Consider the following 18761-nt stretch of genomic DNA (forward strand, 5'->3'; position numbering starts at 1 on the left):
GCTGAAGAATATGTTAGTAAAATAGCGTAAAGCCTGTACAACCATCTCCGACAACTATAGCGAGAACTAAGCATCAGGCTGTATCGGACACATATCTTACATCGAGTACACTCCACATTTAATACATTACCTTGTTTATATTTACCGAACATTTCTTGCGTGATGGATAATCCTCATTGACTTCAAAAGTATGCACATACACCTGTTTGTAGGAGCTCCATTGCGCTCTTCCGAGAGGCCAATGTGGCTCTGTTAATTCTTAATAATATTGTTAGGCTATCTTCAGTGGTATTGAGTGGATCGATTCATTTTTTTCTTTAAGATTCACTACGCTTGCACATTAGATTGTGGATATATGGAATCAGTAAGGAGGGTCTATGTGCTGTGTTATTTCAAAACGCTTTGAAGCAGTCAGGAGTGTATTGGGACCATTGTCCATTACTACCGCCCTTGGTGGTCCTTCAATGGCAGACTTGAGTCGCCTCCCATTCGCAATTGTGGAATGTATGAGCCTCACGTATGGGAATTATAAAATCGAGTCACTTCGTATTCCGACACTGCTAACGTGACTATATTCTTAGAAGACAAAAAGATTTCACACATATGCTTCGGAATCGAGCGTGCCAGGGGATGCCCTGAAGATGGAACTGTATACCAGGACCGGTAGCTAATAGACAAAAATACAAAATTGCGCGTGCAGGCCGAACATATTCTTTCCTAATAGTGTTGGTCACTGTGGCAGTATGTCGGCAATGTGTAAGATTTTTAACTGATAAGGACACTGACAGTTGGATTGCTCCACAGAACCATGACAAGGAAGGCAGCAGAGCTCAGCGATTGCTTGAGCCGGACTGTGATTAGAAACGCTTGAGGAATGTATTGAGCCTAAGCAATGCAGTGGGAAAGTTGTTTGCTTCTCTAAGCGAGCAAACACGTCTCTAACTGTAGCAGATTCCCTCGCCGGTTGTGCCGGTTGGTTATCCGTCGTGGCCGTACACAATGTGGAAACCTCGGAACTGTTTGCCATTGCTTTTCAGTCTCTTGCAAGAATTAGCAACTTCGTCCAGTTCTGAGAATTCCTCCACTGACACCTGGAGCGCCCCCCAGAACCATGAAGAAGAAGGCACACAGCTCAGCGATTACTTGAGTCGAACTGTGATTAGAACCGCTTGAGGGACGTATTAAGCCTGAGGAAGGCAGTGCATCTTTGTTGTGCGCATAGCGAATAATACTGCCCCTGATCAGTGAATCAGCGTACGATAACTTTCATAGTTCGTTTGCAGAAACGAATTAGGAACGTCGACTCAGCATTTCGAGCCATGATCCGCAGACATACTACAATTCAGATTGTAATTTCCGATAGTGCTAGACTTATAACGTGGAAAACACTGCATCAAATTTGCGACCGTATTATTTTGAAAGCACTTCACAGACTAGCGACTTACCTGGGTCGATGAGGGGACGAGGTTTTGAAAAGAAAACACACTATGTCCTGCGATGACCAAGGCATGCAGAACGATTTCTGGAGATCTGGAACATTTATCTTGAAAGTGGGAAATGACATCATAGACGATGCAGAAACATTTCCCAGTCATCAGTGCTGTTCTGAAAAGACAGGACTGGTGAAACAATGGGGTCACTGAGGATTTAGTTGCTAACAGCTTCTAAAGGGTAGCCATCTCCTGTTGCTGCCGCTTCTCTTGAGCTATGAGCGCTGTTATTGTTGTTGGTGTTGTTGTTTTTGTTGTTGGAGCTGTTGTTGAAGCAAGGACATTTCTTGTATTTACAAGGTCATCTGTTGATGGTGTCACTCGTCTTTAGATTTCGGTAGCTCGTCATTCCTCTTGAAATTTCAGAAGTTTTAGTATCATTCGTCCACCTCGTTGAATTATGGACTGGTGCACACTCTTTACCAATGTTTTTATATGGTGCAAGACCAAATTGCATGTTTTTATGTGATGCAAGACCAAATTGCAGAAAGTATAAGCCCAATGCACACATGCAAGTCCACACATGCAAGTCGCTGATAACAGCGAGCTAGGGAATCTGTTTGAACATTTTTGTTTACGTTGTCGTCATTATGTGTGCGTGTGTGTAAAGTCCATCACTTTCTGTGACACTTTACGGTGGTAGGTAAGGAACTTTTTAGGTTCTTTATTCACTCTGGTGATTGGTATGAGGATCCCTCTAGGCTCCGTGATCATTCAACTGTATTTTTGCTCCACAACTTTGTTCTCATTTACCAGTGAAGTATTTTTGTAATAGCCTGACTTTCCTGTGGACCTCTTCAATCTTGTGATGAAATGTTGTAGAACGCCTCTGCATTGCCTCTTTCAGCATCTCTATGTGGTCATTGTGGAGCAAATCCGTTATTCGAGAATACCTGTTCCCTCGTGACATCCACTTTAGACATTTATTTTGTGTCAGATTTGTATCGTGTAGGCGCGTTTTGCCGACTGAGAGACAGAACCTCCGTGGAGCAGTTTTGAAGACACTGTACTCTCATGTAGCTTTAGTTTGGTAGCCATATTTAATTCGCCGCTAACCAAGAACGGAATACGTTTCAAAGATTTTGATCCGTAAGCCGCTTGAGTTCCGCTGTGTGGGACTTCTTATGTCGCCCCGGAGGACACTGGCTGGCGACACGTGGAACCAAGAGATGAGTGAGTCTGCCATCTGGAGGGATGCTCTCGGTGCAAGCCATCAGACGAACGCTGTCGGCTGAGGCGCTATCGTAGTCGTTGGCGGATACAGCCAGTAGATCGTATTCATAGCTCAAACATTATGACGTTCCTGGAAGAGAAGGAGGTTATCTCAAGAAGTCGCCATGGACTCTGAAAAAACCCCTCGTGTGAAAGACAACTTGTCCCTACGCTCAAGTTGTGAACCTTGCCTACTCAAGGAAAATGTCACACAGAAATCAAATGGTCGCATTTCACCACATATGCCAATTATCGAGTTTTCCTGAACGTGAAAAATCGTTCGTACCAGGAAGATTTTTCTTGAAACAAGAAAATCATTCTCTTACTTGAGTACTCGCCCCACACACGATACAACTATTTCGAGCTGTGTCGCTGCCTTCGCCCCTCTCTTAAAGTCAGTGTTTTGCGACTCTATTTTATAATGCTTAAACAACGTTCTTTAGTTCCAAATACGTAAAATCCAATCGGTAACTGCAACACAAATACTGCAACTTCAAATAACAAAATGACAGTTGATAAGTACACTCTTAGTAGCCCACATGTGTTGTGTTGGTGCGCGGCATTCACTCCATGTATCGACGTTATTTCGCGCGGAAAACCTAACTACACTAATAAACAAATTTATGCGTAAAAGCATGAACGTTCCCAAAATGCGGCGCGCAGAGTACACCTGGTCGGGCGGTGCCTATGATCAGGTGGCCCGTAGCCGGTGGTACTGTTGTGAGAGAGAAATCTGAAGTGCAACTGGTCTTATCGTGACGCAGATGCTAGCTATTCTGCGGAATTATACATGGACGTTATTGCTATTTAAGTTATTGCTATTACTGGTGGGTTAGAAAGTGAAGCTAATTACACAGTTCAATAAAAGTTTGGAATATCATAGAGTTTAGTACAATGACTTCTTATAGTACACCCATTGAGGTTCGTACAGTACCTTACAAACGAAATAAACATAATACATTTTGCAAACAAGAACGGTTTTGCTTAGTTTCAAAAAATCATAACATAGCAAAGCACGTTCTCTCCTAAATGTACATCCTGAAAGCAAAAACAATGAAAACCTTTATCTTGTGATGATGATTATCATTCTTTAGTAGTGACTATGTCCTCCCCACGCACGGATTAGTTCTTCCAATCTGCGAGGCATGCTCTGGATGAGGCCATCAATTTCATCTTGGGGTATGAGATCTTATTCGTCGTTGGCAGCTTCAGTGAGGTCCTGAAGATTGTCTGGTGGATTCGGATGCTGTGCAATGGTCACTTTCAACAGGTTCCACGCGCGCTCAGTTTCATTCATGTCTCGGTACTGTGTTGGCCAATGCGTTCGGTTGATGTTGCGTCTTTGAAGATACCGAGACACCGCTAGAGTATGGTGCGGTTTTGCATTGTCAACAACTAGGATGAAGTTTTACAAGCTGCGACATTGTCGCGAACGATACAGTGACCCGTGTATAGAATAAATTTCCTTTACTTTACGTCTATGGTGACAAAATTTTTGTTCACAGATTATCAGTTTCTGTCTATAATGACCATCTTCTTATCTGTGTTTTATAAAAACAGTGTCCTAATTTACTTCAGCTATTGTGGCATCGTCAAATGTTAAACGCTGGTGTTGATTTTGCACTTAACATTTGACGATGCCACTATGGCTGCAGTACATTAGGACACTGTTTTTTATAAAACACAAATCTGAAGATGTTCATTATAGACCGAAACCGATAATCTGTGAACAAAATGTTTGTGATCATAGACGTAAATTAAAGGAAATTTATAGGATGAAATTGTCACTGACTTCACGTGTGTAGGGTCTTACAATCGTTTGTAGGACCTATTGGAGGTATTGGGGAGCAGTTAAACTGCCGTAGATGGGAATTAGAGGGGTTCGCCGTCCCATCATTATTGCTCCACAGAAAATTACACTTCCACCTGCAAACGGATGGATTTCCAGAACACATCGGCGTTCCTGTTGTCGTCTAGGGCTTCTCCAAACCCTACCACGTCTAGTGTCTGGCCGCAAGTCAGTCTTGGTCTCGTCAATAAACATGATATTACTCTAATCTGCAATGGTCCGATGTTGATGTCCTAGGGCCCAAGCTATCAGAGTGAATCGGTTCCGTTGGTTCAGTGCACAGCTTCTCATTGGTCTCCTGGAATAAAGACCACCCTGAATCAATCTTTTAAGCAGTTTGGTCTGAATTATGAATTACTGTTGCCCGGGAGAAGTCATTTCTAGTATTTGTAGCAGCTGATGTTGGGCGCCTGCGAGCCGACAGCGGGAGGAAACGACCCTGCATTGGTGTTGTCATACGAGGATCTGTCGTTCCCATTTACCGTCTCCCTTTACTTTCTCCAGACCTTGGACACACCACTCTGCGTGACATGAAACCGATCGGCAACTACTTGCTGTGTATGATCTGCTGAAAGTAAAGCCACAATCCTGACTCTATCAAAGTGTTGTATGCCTCTACATGGAATGCTACTGCAGTGTTGGAAAAAAATTGAATGCAGCTGTTGTTGATACTGGATTGTTTGTGGTGTGCCGCTGCAGCAGTGTTATGTTTGAATGACTGGTAAACGGCCACAAAGTATGCCAGTAGTAAACACTGTCCACTATATGGGTTCTAACTATATACACTACTGGTTATTAAAATAGCTATATCAAGAAGAAATGAAGATGATAAACGGGACAAATATACTAGAACTGACATGTGATAACATTTTCGCAAAATTTGGGTGCATAGATCCTGAGAAACCAGTACCCAGAACAACCACCTTTGGCCGTAATAACGGCCTTGATAAGCCTGAGCATGCAACTTCAACACGATACCACAGTTCGTCAAGAGTAGTGACTGGCGTATAGTGACGAGCCAGTTGCTCGGCCACCATTGACCAGACGTTTTCAGTTGGTGAGAGATCTGGACAATGTGCTGACCAGTGCAGCAGTCGAACATTTTCTGTATCCAGAAAGGCCCATACAGGACCTGCAACATGCGGTCGTGCATTATCCTGCTGAAATGTAGGGTTTCGCAGGAATCGAATGAAGGATAGAGCCATGGGTCGTAACACATCTGAAATGTAACGTCCACTGTTCAAAGTGCCGTCAGTGCGAACAAGAGGTGACCGAGACGTGTAAGCAATGGCACCCCATACCATCACGCCGGGTGATACGTCAGTATGGCGATGACGAATACACGCTTCCAATGTGCGTTCACCGCGATGTCGCCAAACACGGATGCGACCATCATGATGCTGTAAAGAGAACCTGGATTCATCCGAAAAAATGACGTTTTGCTATTCGTGCACCCAGGTTCGTAGTTGAGTACACCATGGCAGGCGCTCCTGTCTGTGATGCAGCGTCAAGGGTAACCGCAGCCACGGTCTCCGAGCTGATAGTCCATGCTGCTGCAAACCTCGTCGAACTGTTCGTGCAGATGGTTGTTGTCTTGCAAACGTCCCCATCTGTTGACTCAGGGATCGAGACGTGGCTGCACGATCCGTTACAGCCATGTGGATAAGTGCCTGTTATCTCTACTACTAGTGATACGAGCCGTTGGGATCCAGCACGGCGTTCCGTATTACTCTCCTGAACCCACCGATTCCATATTCTGCTAACTGTCATTGGATCTCGACCAACGCGAGCAGCAATGTCGCGATGCGATAAACCGCAATCGCGATAGGCTACAATCCGACCTTTATCAAAGTCGGAAACGTGATGGTACGCATTTCTCCTCCTTACACGAGGCATCACAACAAAGTTTCACTAGGCAACGCCGATCAACTGCTGTTTGTGTATGAGAAATCGGTTGTAAACTTTCCTCATGCTGTAGGTGTCGCCACAGGCGCCAACCTAGTGTGAATGCTCTGAAAAGCTAATCATTTGCGTATCACAGCATCATCTTCCTGTCGGTTAAATTTCGCGTCTGTAGCATGTCATCTTCATGGTGTAGCAATTCTAATGGCCGGTAGTGTAATACATTCAGTGCCTAGATCAATGAGACCTCTAGTATTTTACACAACGTTTTACGATATTATTCCAAACTTTTGTTGAGCAGTGTATCTTTGAGTCCCATCAGACATCATTAGCAGAGGGGCAAAGTGTGGTTGAAAAAATAAAGAAAGGAGTGGACTCGAACTCGTACCTTTGTGGTTTATTGGACGACATTTACCGGTACACTCCAAGTAGGTACAGGACTGTAACCACTCGAGTGGGCAACACCACTTCCTCCAGAACTTCCGCATTCTTCAGTTTCTTAAGGTTGTACAGATAGGCGGACTTAGAGTTCTGATAGGCATTCTGTTTTCCTGGTGCCCTAAATGAACAACTCAGACTATCTGTGGCAATTGGCCAGCCGCCAGGTTTTGTGTCTAGGACTGTACAGTGTGATAGGGAGTAAGTAGGATTTATAAGTAACATGGCTGATTTAGTTTTCTGGAAGTGGGCAGAGTGTAAAGTTTCGTTAGGATAGAGTAGAATTTTTGTTGTCCTCGACGGCAAGAGATAAGGATATCGGCAGGAGTGCCCCAGGAAATTGTGATAGGACCACTGTTGTTCTCTATATACATAAATGACTTGGCTGACAGGGTCGGCAGCAATGTGCGATTATTTGCCAATGATGCCGTGGTGAACGGTAAAGTGTCGGAGTAGAGCGACTGTGGGAAGATACAAATGACTTGGACAAAATTTCCAGTTGATGTGATTAATGGCAGCTACCCCTAAATGTGCAAAAATTTAAGTTAATGCTGGTGAGTAAGAAGATGAAACTTGTAATGTTAGGATACAGTATTACTCTTATTCTGCTTGACACAGTCAGTTCGTTTAGATATCTGAGTGTAACGTTGCAAAGCGATATGTGAACAAGCGTGTGATAACTGTGGTAGGAAAAGCGAATGTCGACTTCGGTTTATTTGGAGAATTTTAGGAAACAGCGGTTCACCTGTAAAGGACACCCCATATAGGACACAGGTGCGACCTATTTTTGAGCACTGCTCGGATGTTTGGTATTCGTTCCAGATCGGATTGGAGGAAGACATCGAAGCATTTTAGAGGCGGGCTGTTATGTTTGTTACCACTCGGTTCGAACAACATGTTAATATTACGGAGATGCTTCGGGAACTCAAATGGGAATCTCTGACGACGTTCTTTTCGATAAATGCTTTTGAGAAAATTTAGAGAACCGGGATCTGAAGCTGACTTCCGAAAGATTCAACAGCCACCAACATACATCGCGCGTAAGGACCACGAAGATAAGTTGCGAGAAATTAGAGCTCATAAGGGACACACAGCCATTCGTTCCTCCCGCGCTCTGTCTGCGAATAGAACAGGAAAGGAAAATACAAGTAGTGGCTTAGGGTATACACTCTCCCATTCTCCCTACGGTGGCTTGCGGAGTATGTATGTAGATGGGCATGTAGATGTAGATGCAGGACGTAGTGGAATACGTTGGTAGAGGAGCAGTAGTCTATCACGTTTGGAAACTAGCGTGGAAAGAGTAAGGTTTGCTAGAGTCGAGTTTGTGGATAGTGAAGGAGATCAGTAATGATAACAGTTAATGAATTAATGAATTAAATGTCTAGATATATGGAGAGAGTATGTTTAACTGAAACACTCAGAACTGACGCATGCGCACTCTCCTGGTTAGCCCGATGCAGAAGTGCCGGAGATGCGCTCCGCCCCGCACCCAGGTGGGCCAATACTGGTGGAGCAGCTGCTGCCCACCGTGCTCAGAGTTTTACGGCCTCCGGCAGCCCCTGCCCGCCCCCGGCCACTCCCTGGTAGGCCTTCGCCGCATCCGGCAGTTCCCTATTGCTGTATGCAGCACGGGGATGGTGGGTCGCCGGGTGGGCACTTCCACCTGTACAAGAGGAAAGCCTCAGACACGGTCAATAGATTTGGGTGGTTTTTTGGCAGTTTGCTAGTGTACCATCTCAAATGCAGCACTGTAAGATATGTTTGCTGACTAAACCTCTATTTTTGGGAGAACGACCCTAAAATTTCATTGTGTGCAGTCGGCTCAAAATTTCCGGCATCCATAGATAACTAAAATATGCGCATTTTTCCTCATAATATCTGAGTTCCGCAAATGCTTGTTTACCGCTACCCATGTACCAATAACATTAACGCCCTCCACACAAAGTGGAGAGGCCGAGCAGCCAAAGCGACTGAGTGAGAGCTGATGACCTGTTTTCGATTTCCACATGAGCTCTGCAGTTTAGTTTTTATTTTCATTTTCCTCTTTATCAAAATAGGTGCCTATAGAAGAGTTAACATTTTTATCCTCCGCTATACCCAATTTCGTTGAGAAATTTATTTACCTGCCCTGACAGCATTGTTACAAAAAAATGGTTCAAATGGCTCTGAACACTATGCGACTTAACATCTGAGGTCATCAGTCGCCTAGAACTTAGAACTAATTAAACCCAACTAACCTAAGGCCATCACACACATCCATGCCCGAGGCAGGATTCGAACCTCCGACCGTAGCGAGCATTGTTACACATACACACGTTATATATCCAGGGTGGTCGTAATTGAAGTATCGAACTGCTGTAGAAATAACTCCACTGGTCAGCATGATGTCAAATTGCAACGGAATATCATCGGAGAAGGGGGAAAACATACGGCAGAAGAAAAAAAATACAGTGAAAATTGATCAATAGATGGTTCTGTATGTGTCAGAATATGTAAATGAAAACACCTGTCATGCGAATGACCGATTGAAGCTGGTATAGACACACCGGGTACATGGCTTTCCTCCTTTCGCGTCTGCGACGTCCGCCATGACTGTCTCAATGCAGGATCACGCTCTGCTTGTAAACCTGTATTACAAGAATGATGACTGTGCACACGGCGCTCTGAAGAAGTTCCGGGCACTGAAGAGTTTGAAAAAAGGCGTTTGTCGGATGACTGCCGTAGGTCTGGAGAAAATGATTCGGAGATTCGAAAATACGGTTTCTTTTGGTGTGCAACCTGGTAGAGGGAGGAAACGAACTGATACGACGACAGTGGAAGCAGTAGCCATAGCAATGCAGGAGGAGACGAGTGGTGGTGTGCAAACAGAGAATTGCCTGAACACTGGACATGACGGTGAGCACGGTTCGTAAAATCCCACGAAACATCCTTCTTTGGTATCCATTCAACATTACCCATGTGTACGAGTTGCTTCCTGTTGACCTGCCAGCAACGGAGACCTCTGCTTTAGAATTTCTTGCTCGCATAGAAGTGGAAAATGATTGGCCGTGGAAGATTTTGTGGACAGACGAATCCCAGTTCCATCTGACAGGATATGTCAATGCACAGAATTGTCGAATGCGAGCAAATCAACCAGTACTACTTCATCCTGAATAAGGTCATTGTTTAGTGCGGGTTTGCTACATCATTTATCATCGGGCCTTGTTTTTTCGAAGAGACAGATGCTTCCCGTCCTGTTACCTGTACCGTCACTGGTAAGCGCTATGAGTGTCTTTTGCGTAACCGCGTCATTCCAGCTCTCCGACAGCGTGGACGTGTGGATGGGATAATTTTTATGCAAGATGGCGCAGCTACGCACATTGAAAATCCAGTTAAGCAGCTGCTCATGCGCCATTTCGGAAATACAACCAGGCCGTCCCGATCACCTGACCTTAATCCGTGTCACTTCCGGCTGTGGGGCTATCTGAAACATGTTGTGTTCAGTGTTCCGATTGCGAACTTAGCTACATTGAAGGCAGGCATTGCGCAACACATTCTGAACGTGACTCCGGAAACACTTCGATCAGTTGTGGAACATGCTCATTCTCGATTTCAAATTGTTGTCAAGAAACGGTGGACGGCATATTGAACATGTTATTCCCCCGTCACACGGAAATTAACAATCCGATTTGATTTTAAGTGATGCTATTTGTGCGGTTTTTCGCGTCAGGGCAATTAAAATCCGATGTGATTGATGCTTTTAAAGCGGTTTTTGGCTTCAGGACAATTAAAAACCGATGTTTCCCATCCCATGTGATATGACTTCGCCGTGGTGGATGGGCTTAAGTAACTAACAGTATCACACCTGTATAGCCATGCACATTAATTAGTACAGTTTGTTTAACGTCAGCCGTGCACCTTAGACATTGTTGTATGATTCATTTGTCATTTGTAGTCGACCACAATTAAATTATGATGCTTAGAGCGCCATCCATTGCTACATCTTGTATCTATTTATTTTTCTTCTGCCATACGTTTTCCTATGCCTGGAAGAATCCTGGAGATACCAAAAGGTATCAGATAGATTATATAATGGTAAGACAGAGATTTAGGAACCAAGTTTTAAATTGTAAGACATTTCCAGGGGCAGATGTGGATTCTGACCACAATCTGTTATGAACTGCAGATTGAAACTGAAGAAACTGCAAAAAGGTGGGAGTTTAAGGAGATGGTACCTCGATAAACTGAAAGAACCAGAGGTTGTAGAGAGTTTCAGGGAGAGCATAAGGGAACAATTGACAGGAATGGGGGAAAGAAATACAGTAGAAGAAGAATGGGTAGCTCTGAGGGATGAAGTAGTGAAGGCAGCAGACGATCAAATAGGTAAAAAGACGAGGGCTAATAGAAATCCTTGGGTAACAGAAGATATATTGAATTTAATTGATGAAAGGAGAAAATATAAAAATGCAGTAAATGAAGCGGTAAAAAGGAATACAAACGTCTCAAAAATGAGATCGACAGGAAGTGCAAAATGGCTAAGCAGGGATGGCTAGAGGAAAAATGTAAGGATGTAGAGGCTTGTCTCACTAGGGGTAAGACAGATACTGCCTACAGGAAAATTAAAGAGACCTTTGGAGAGAAGAGAACCACTTGTATGAATATCAAGAGCTCAGATGGCAACCCAGATCTAAGCAAAGAAGGGAAGGTAGAAAAGTGGAAGGACTATATAGAGGGTTTATACAAGGGCGATGTACTTGAGGACAATATTATGGAAATGGAAGAGGATGTAGATGAAGATGAAATGGGAGATACGATACTGCGTGAAGAGTTTGACAGAGCACTGAAAGACCTGAGTCGAAACAAGGCCCCGGGAGTAGACAACATTCCATTAGAACTACTGATGGCCTTGGGAGAGCCAGTCATGACAAAACTCTACCATCTGGTGAGCAAGATGTATGAGACAGGCGAGATACCCACAGACTTCAAGAAGAATATAATAATTCCAATCCCAAAGAAAGCAGGTGTTGACAGATGTGAAAATTACCGAACTATCAGTTTAATAAGTCACGGCTGCAAAATACTAACGCGAATTCTTTACAGACGAATGGAAAAACTGGTAGAAGCGGACCTCGGGGAAGATCAGTTTGGATTCCGTAGAAATGTTGGAATACGTGAGGCAATACTAACCTTACGACTTACCTTAGAAGAAAGATTAAGGCAAACCTACGTTTCTAGCATTTGTAGACTTAGAGAAAGCTTTTGACAACGTTAACTGGAATACTCTCTTTCAAATTCTGAAGGTGGCAGGTGTTAAATACTGTTAAATACAGGGAGCGAAAGGCTATTTACAATTTGTACAGAAACCAGATGGCAGTTATAAGAGTCGAGGGGCATGAAAGGGAAGCAGTGGTTGGGAAAGGAGTGAGACAGGGTTTTAGCCTCTCCCCGATGTTGTTCAATCTGTATATTGAGCAAGCAGTAAAGGAAACAAAACAAAAATTCGGAGTAGGTATTAAAATTCATGGAGAAGAAGTAAAAACTTTGAGGTTCGCCGATGACATTGTAATTCTGTCAGAGACAGCAAAGGACTTGGAAGAGCAGTTGAACGGAATGGACAGTGTCTTGATAGGAGGATATAAGATGAACATCAACAAAAGCAAAACGAGGATAATGGAATGTAGTCAAATTAAATCGGGTGATGCTGAGGGGATTAGATTAGGAAATGAGACACTTAAAGTAGTAAAGGAGTTTTGCTATTTAGGGAGCAAAATAACTGATGATGGTCGAAGTAGAGAGGATATGAAATGTAGACTGGCAATGGCAAGGAAATCGTTTCTGAAGATGAGAAATTTGTTAACATCGAGTATAGATTTAAGTGTCAGGAAGTCGTTTCTGAAAGTATTTGTATGGAGTGTAGCCATGTATGGAAGTGAAACATGGACGATAACCAGTTTGGACAAGAAGAGAATAGAAGCTTTCGAAATGTGGTGCTACAGAAGAATGCTGAAGATAAGGTGGGTAGATCACGTAACTAATGAGGAAGTATTGAATAGGATTGGGGAGAAGAGAAGTTTGTGGCACAACTTGACTAGAAGAAGGGATCGGTTGGTAGAACATGTTTTGAGGCATCAAGGGATCACAAATTTAGCATTGGAGGGCAGCGTGGAGGGTAAAAATCGTAGAGGGAGACCAAGAGATGAATACACTAAGCAGATTCAGAAGGATGTAGGTTGCAGTAGGTACTGGGAGATGAAGAAGCTTGCACAGGATAGAGTAGCATGGAGAGCTGCATCAAACCAGTCTCGGGACTGAAGACCACAACAACAACAACATACGTTTTCCCCCTTCTCCGATAATATTCCCTTACACTTTGACGTCATTCTGACTAGTGGTGTTATTGCTAAAGCGGTTTGAAAGTTCAACTTTAATTATAGTCACCCTGTATACAACCTACGAAATGGAGAGACGGATTTCCGACTGGAAATGGGGGAACAAAGATCATGTGATCTTGTGTCCAGAAATGGACGGTGTGCATGCAACCACAAATCGTCGCAGAACACACTACAGAGCTACATCGTATCCATGTCACATCAAATATTCAAAGTGGCTCCACGGGACTGCAGGTGATAGGGATAGTTGCGGGTGTCAAGCAGGATACTCTTAATCCTACTTTGTGTTGCATGTTGACAAACAACTTTTCTGGACTTGTACTAGGTTTATCTCAGTATACTGTATAACGTGGTCCTCCAAATATGGTGCACGCACAGTCCGCTGACTCCCTGCACGTTTGTCTGCCTGAAAGGACTCATGATCACAAAAACACTAAAAAACGACTTGAAAGGTTCTGTGATGTGGTTGGTATCTGTGAGGATACTTGGTGTAGCCCTGCTGCCTCTCGACGGCGTCCATATGGTTACCCGTACACAAACACCATCTCGGCCTGTTCCCAACATGAATACGGGACCATTCTGCTGCTTACAGTACGCTGCGTCAATCACATAACCTGCAACACAAGAAGAACACAAGGCATGTGGTCAGAAGAACTTCCTGTGATCGCATAGATCTTATAATTAAATTTTCCCCGAGACATTTAAGTCTCATCTTTATCTACAATAATGTTGGAAGCTGAAGAAATGAATTAAAATTTGTGCCGCGGCCGGGAATCGAAGCTGGGTCTTCTTGCTTACTAGGCAGAAATAATAATGACAATGTAAGGGGAAAATAAGCTGGAGGTATGAATTGGAGTTTGTGTTGGTGAGGGCATTCGACTTGGGTAGTTCGTGCAGTAATGTTGACCATAGTGCGATGGTGGTTTAATGATCAGCATTTCTGCCTACTAATCGAGCAGACCGAGGATAGAGTCCTGGTCGCGGCACAAATTTTAATTCATTTCTTCAGCTTCCAACATTATCTTAGAGGAACTGCCATTCGTCAGAGCCATCTACAGTGGCAACGATGCATTTTATATCATTGCCTGACGGAAAAGTAAAGCACTGAGAAGGAGAAGGGGAAATGAATTGATACTTCACGGTTTTGGAGGGTTAGTGATGCTGTTTCAGTGATCAGTCAGATTCTAACGAACTCGGCAAACTTGGCAGTAGGAGAACACTTAATAGTACCACATTACGACCTATCTGTCCTGAATATATACAGCGATTCGGTTGGGAAGGGTGTCATTGAGTCTTCGTATCCTCTCATGTGGTAAGCTGGCCCACAAACTGCTGTAACTCGTACTTGATACCTTGATATACTGGGACAGAGCTGACAGGCGAGCTGGCCTCACACGTGTTCTATCAAGGACACATCATGGAATATTTCTGGCTGCCGAGAATTGTTGCGGGTTGTAAGGCCGTGGTCCATGGAACTCTTCTATCCCTGACGTTCCCTCTGTCTGAAAGTGGTGTATAAAAGATTTCGTGTACATGTGGTAGGGTCTACTCGTACATTGGAACTACAAAGAGAAATGTGAATACACGACTGAAGGAACTTAAAAGTCTTTGCCGACTAGGGAAAACAGACAAGTCAGCCGTGGCGGTACATGTCCTCCAGTCGAGTGATCACGTAGTGAAATTTTTGGAAACTGAGGTTTTATGTATTATGACGAACTATTATCCACGGCTATATAGAGAAGCCATCGAAATATATAAACATGGGGATAATTTTAACAGAAAAGACGAAACTATGAAACTCAGTGATATACAGACAGTGGCGCTACAGAATCGATGAGAAGTTTTTATCCTTGACGTAATATGATCGATAGTTATATTTTATCCTTGACAAGGTTTATCTCGGCTATCACGTGAAATCCAGACCAAGCCCACTTTTCAACGGTATTTAGGCCGTTCTTCGACGTCCGACTTGTCAGTCTGCAAGACTCAGCACAACCAGGAGCACCTCCAAAGATGTCCAACGCAGCTTTGGACGAAACGTCAGGGATAGAAGAGTTCTATGGACAACCCGGAAGAGTTCTCGGCAGCTGAATCGTCCGGTCGTGAAAGCCTTCATTGTATAATATTTCTGGCCACAGGAGCACCTCAACTGAACTCAGCCAGTTCATAGAGACGCGTGCCGTGTGTGGACGAGCACTGGTCTGTTGAAAAACGGCACCACGATACTGTCATACAAGAGGTAACTCGTGAGGACACAGCATGTCCTGGACGTACCATTGTGACATCAGATTTCCCTCGTGACCTCCAGCCGTGATCTGAAGTCGTACTCACTGCCTCGACACACCATGACGCCAGAAATGACACCGCTGTGCCTCTCCAAAACTTTCGGAAGAAAGTGTGTCAGCCCAGGTCACCGCCATATCCGCTGGCGATACTGCAAAACAGCTATATACCTCTGAACACAATATTCACCAGTAGGCCACGCTTCCCGACCACAGCACGACTCCCAACGCAGCCGTTGTTTTGCGATGTTAATGGCATCCTACAAATGGGACGGTGCTTCCCTAGTTTGCCCGCAGCTATAGTTCAATTCTTTTATCTTGGCGGCTGGCGCATGACCGCCCAGACGCGGGAGATTGCTGCGTTGCCAGTTACACACGACGCACGCGCCAAGAGAAGCAGCGCCATAGCATAGCATAGTTCGCAAGCTTACGTATAGGGGGGAGCGCGCAGTTCATTAAGTAAACCCACCACGACCGCATTAACCCTTTCGCTGCTACAGAGACGTACTCCTCGCATTCCGCGCTCTGTCACTGCGCTGCTCGCCTGTGCTGACACATGGCGTTCCGACTGCTTTGACACTCTTATCATTCGATTCCACGAAAACTATTTGGCCCAAAAATTAGATTTTTACACATCTTCTTGACTGATAACTTCCCCCCCATAAATGACTTAATTTTGTTTCGATGTTCAACGCAGTTATTGTGCAGCATTAAATGTAGTAAACCATTGCACGAAATTTTAAAGAGTTTGCAGAGGTAAAAGTCCATACAGTATACTTTCCATATGGTCGGTTTTAGTTGCCACAATGTTGAGAATGAAATGTGGACAAGATACCTAAATTTCATATAAAATTTACTGTATAACAATAACTCATTTACTTTAAGTACCGCATAGGTGTCGTATGTAATACTGAGAAATATTCCGTCTTTCGCGATTGTAACAAAAGTTTTATTTACACTGGGCACGTTTAGCTTTATTTTAAAGCGCTTCAATCAATCAAAAGGAAGTAGACAAAATACATTAAACAAAACTGTGGACTTACAAAAACATTAGGACTTGAATATACCGTCTATCAGTGAAGTCGTCTGAGCTATGTCAAATATAATTTTTGTGTGTGGCACACACAAACAGCATTTATTTGCTAAAACACTGATCAGCCGACACAAACGTTGAATATTGTGTTACCGCAGTACAAAACTACGAAAGGTGACTTGGCAATGGAGGAGACAAAATACTGTCCACTGAAGACGCTTCTAAAGAGAGAAACGCGTCTGGTTTAAATAAGTCGCTTATTACAGTTGCAGAAGAGGAATATATTTCAATACCATTGGTAAAACTGCGACTGTGGAACAAAAACAAGAAAGAGAACATGAGTACCATTGTGTATGTGCCATACCTTCCATTGATGGAAGTGCTTTAAAATAAAGCCAAACGCGCCCGGTGTAAATAAAACTTTTATTACAATCGCGAAAGACGGAATATTTCTCAATATTACATACGACAACTATGTGGTACTTAAATTAAATGAGATATTGTTATACAGTAAATTTTATGTGAAATTTAGGTATCTTGTCCACATTTCATTTTCAGCATTGCGACAACTAAAACCGACCATATGGAAAGTATACTGTATGGACTTTTACCTCTGCAAACTCTTCAAAATCTCTTGCAATGGTTTACTACATTTAATGCTGCACAATAACTGTGTTGAACATCGAAACAAAATTAAGTCATTTATGGGGGAAGGTAACAGTCAAGAAGATGTGTAAATATCTAATTTTTGGGCCAAATAGTTTTTGTGAAATCGAATGATAAGTGTGTCAAAGCAGTGGGAACACCATGTGTCTGCACAGGCGAGCAGTGCAGTGATGACAAAATCGCGCACGCGCGGAATGCGAGGAGCAAGTGTCTGCAGCAGCGAAAGGGTTAATGAAGAGACAAAGCACTAGAAATTTCAAAAAATTGCATTCAAACGAATAAAATCCGTGAAGTAAGACACTTCGATATTGTTTTTAAATAAAGAAAATATTAGGCACTCTATAGGGTTTGAACTCGTCACCTTTCGCTCACTAACCTAACGCCTTCTCCGTTACGCTAACTCTGCTCGCCCTACATTGCTACTGCATGTGGACTGTAACAGGTCACGCAAAATACTGTCTAACACTTGGTATTACTATGAATTACTCACACTTCGTCGAAGTACAATACGAAATAAACAATTACCGCTGGTCTGTATTGCGAAAAAGCTGTTCGTGAAATTGATACAAACACCTTTCCTTGCTGTCGCCTGAATTAGGAGTCTTATTGCTTGTTTGGTTTAATTAGTTAATAGAATACGAAGCAATTGGGATAAAACTGAAGACACTCGTCCGTGCTCTGCTCTGCAGTCGAGATCTGGCAACGTCATTCTCTGTTCATTGGCTCACTGTGCTTTATGACGTCAGATGCGCAGAACGGATCTAAACTAGGCCGCCAACATAAATGACGCGCACTTTAGTCTCTGACCAATGGCGCACACGGATTGATGCAGGGAATCCTCTACCTGCTCCCGGATGGCAGCCGCAGACGTGATTACCATGTACTAGGGGCACTGTACGGCGATCCTCCCATCTGGTGGACAGAACAGTTTACATTTTATAGAGTGTTGGCCCCCCACAGCGGCCATCGGCATTGTGACGTCAGGCGCCGACCCACAAGGCGAACGTGGTGCGTTGCATCTAGGACACGTTTCTAATCTCTCACTGCTCTGTACAAATTTTTTTATTACCGCTTGAGGTGGCGCAGTGGCTAGCACACTGGACTAGCATTCAGGTGGACTACGGTTCGAACCCGCGTCCGGCAATCCTGATTTAGGTTTTCCGTGATTTCCCTAAATTGCTTCAGGCAAATGCCAGGATAGTCCCTTTGAAATGACACGGCCGACTTCCTTCTCCATCCTTCCCTAATCCGAAGGGGACCGATGAGGTGGTTACTGGTCCCTTCCCCGAATCAACAAACCAATCAAATTGTTTATTATTATTGTTTGACTATGCGCGCGAGATATCGTCGACAGAAGGAATGAACACCGTGCGCAACACAAAACACGTAGGCTGCTATGAGTGACGTTATCAAGGGTCGTTTTCTTATTTGTCTTTCCAGAATTTTTCTTGCCATTACGTGCTGGATTTTCCATACTTGGAACTCAAGAATGTTGTTTAAGCGTTATAAAATAGAGACGCA

The sequence above is a fragment of the Schistocerca nitens genome, chromosome 1, assembly GCF_023898315.1.
Source record: "Schistocerca nitens isolate TAMUIC-IGC-003100 chromosome 1, iqSchNite1.1, whole genome shotgun sequence".
NCBI lineage: Eukaryota > Metazoa > Arthropoda > Insecta > Orthoptera > Acrididae > Schistocerca > Schistocerca nitens.